Source organism: Cervus canadensis, chromosome 4, assembly GCF_019320065.1.
Source record: "Cervus canadensis isolate Bull #8, Minnesota chromosome 4, ASM1932006v1, whole genome shotgun sequence".
Classification (NCBI taxonomy): domain Eukaryota; kingdom Metazoa; phylum Chordata; class Mammalia; order Artiodactyla; family Cervidae; genus Cervus; species Cervus canadensis.
In genome coordinates, this window is record NC_057389.1 from 18935168 (window position 1) to 18937757 (window position 2590).

At 45.2% G+C, this 2590-nt stretch overlaps 1 non-coding gene across 1 annotated transcript; it reads left to right on the top strand.

Annotated features, from left to right (window-relative positions):
• The first annotated feature begins 1433 nt into the window (after positions 1–1433).
• On the top strand, positions 1434–1505 carry TRNAC-GCA. The gene has a single exon. It is a non-coding gene; the product is annotated as a tRNA-Cys (tRNA).
• Positions 1506–2590: the final 1085 nt, after the last annotated feature.

Here is a 2590-nt window from a genome sequence, read left to right on the forward strand (position 1 = left end):
TGAAGCAATTTGACAGTTGGTAGCTGTCTGGCTGTTTATTCAACATATGTACCACTTAATGCACAGGTCTCCGTGAGACAGTCCCCAAAGTCGATCCAACTGGGATAAAAGTCAACAAATAGAGCTTTGCAGGGAGTGCATTGACTTGGGGAGAGTTAAGTATTTGAAAGGTGTTTAGCAGTTAAGATTTAAGTCTAATGTCATAAGCATTTACAGGGTCAGCATCTCCCCCAGCACAGCACATCCTCTGGATTTCACAGAGCAGCTCCATATGTTAGGAAATCACCTTTTTAATTAGATCTCTGTAGCCTCATTCTATGTTACCACTGTCACAAGTCTTGGATCAAATCCTATTCTCAGGAAACCTTTCAGTAAACAGTTAGCTGTAGGTTCTTGCAAGAAGATATTGAGACAGATTCTCCCAGATTGCAAGTGATTTTAAATTAGCTTCTCTGGAAAGTGGTGGGTGTGGTGTTATTTCAACATCCTCATCTGTTACCTGAGTCTTTTCCCTAAGGAAAGCAAAATGTGCTCAGCAGTGTGCATTTCTGAAAGTGGAATTGGTTAGGGAGCTCTGTGGCCTATTCTGGCCTGTCTGGACTAGCAGATGGGATGAAACAGAAATTCCCACCTCATTTTGACCATTAGGACTGCTCGAGTGTGAATCCATCTGAGAAGCAGAGATTCCTGAAAATTTAGACATGATCAAGGGAGAAGGAAGTCAATGGAAAGTTATACATGAGGAGCAGAAAAGAAAGTGAAAGTTGTTCAGTCATGTCCAAATTTTTGCAACCCCCTAGACTATGCAGTCCATGGAATTCCCCAGGCCAGAATACTGGAGTGGGGAGCTGTTTCCCTTCTCCAGGGGATCTTCCCAACCCAGGAATCAAACCCAGATCTTCCACATTGCAGGCGAATTCTTTACCAGCTGGGCCACCAGGGAAGCCCTATTTTGTACAAAGTCTGTTAAATAGATTTTCAGATGCTATCCTCCCAAAAGACCCTAAAGGGAAAGAGTGTTAATATTTTCACTTTTTTTAGATGAAAAAATAATCAAAGCTGAGTGCAAAATGACTTCCCCAAGGTGACAAACATAAACAGCAGCACTGGTCAGATTCAAGCCCCAGTTGTGTATGAAACCAAAGTCCTGCTCTTAAGCAATGTGGTATGCTGTCTACCAGTATTACAGTTAATAATCAAGAAGCTTTAGAACTTTGGTAGAAATTGCAGGGCCACCAAAATGAGGTTCTTTTGGACCCAGAGTTAGCCTAGGTTCCAGAGATAAATTAACATCTAAAGTCATCAATTCTTTAATTCAGTCTATCAGTGTGATATTGTGATTTATAATAATAAATCTGTATCTGGTCTTATCTTTGGTTCCTGGATCACACTCCCAAAACCCTTGAAATTGCCTAAGGGTAAAGGGTAAAGCCTCCCGGGTGGCTCAGAGGGTAAAGCGTCTGCCTGCAATGCAGGAGACCCAGGTTTAATCCCTGGGTTGGGAAGATCCCCTGGAGGAGGAAATGGCAACCCACTCCAGTACTCTCGCCTGGAAAATCCCATGGACGGAGGAGCCTGGTACAGGCTACAGTCCATGGGGTCACAAAGAGTTGGACACGACTGAGCGACTTCACTTTTACTTTCTTTCTTTCAAAGAGCAAAAGAGGGTATCTTTTATTATGTTAAATAATGCCTTTTGGAAACCAATGAAGAATGGGGGCTGGTTGCCAGCGGAGCCAATCCTGTGATTAGAAAGTTGGAACTTTTGGCCCCACCCCCACATCTAGGGAAGGGAGAGGAGCTGAAGGTGGAATTTAATCTCCAATGGCCAATAATTTAATCAATTATGCCTGCGTAATGAAGCCCCCATAAAACCCCAAAGGACAGGTGGGAGAACCTGTGGAGGCGCTGGGAGAGGGAGGCGCCTGGAGAGAACCCAGAAGCTCTGCACCCTCTCCCCTGGCTTGCCCTACGCATCTCTTCCATCTGACCATTTCTGGGCTACGCCCTTCATAATAAACTAGTGATCTAAGAAGTAAAATGTTCCTCTGAGTTCTGTGAGCCTCTCTAGCAAATTAGTCAAACCCAAGATGGAAGTCGTGGGAACCTCTCATGTATAGCCGGTCAGTCAGAAATATCCGTAACAACATAAGCTGACATCTTGAGCTGGAGGGTTTTACTGGAACCTCCAACTTGTAGCCAGTGGGTCAGAAACACAGGTAACACCTATGTTGTGGGGGTGGGGGTAGGAGGTGGTCTCCTAGGACTGAGCCCTTTTCACCTGTGGAAAGTGAAAGTGTTAGTCACTTAGTCATGTCCCACTCTTTGCGACCCCATGGACTGTAGCCTGCCAGTCTCCTCTGCCCATGGAATTCTCCAGGCAAGAATACTGGAGTGAATAGCTATTCCCTATTCCCTCCTCCAGAGGATCTTCCCAACCCAGGGATCAAACTTGTGTGTCTTGCATTGTGGGCCGATTCTTTACCATCTGAGCCACCAGGTAGATAGTGTCAGAATTGATCTGACTTGTAGGACCCCTAGTCGGTATCCAGAGAGTTGCTTGCTGGCTGTGTGAGGGAACCATCTTCTC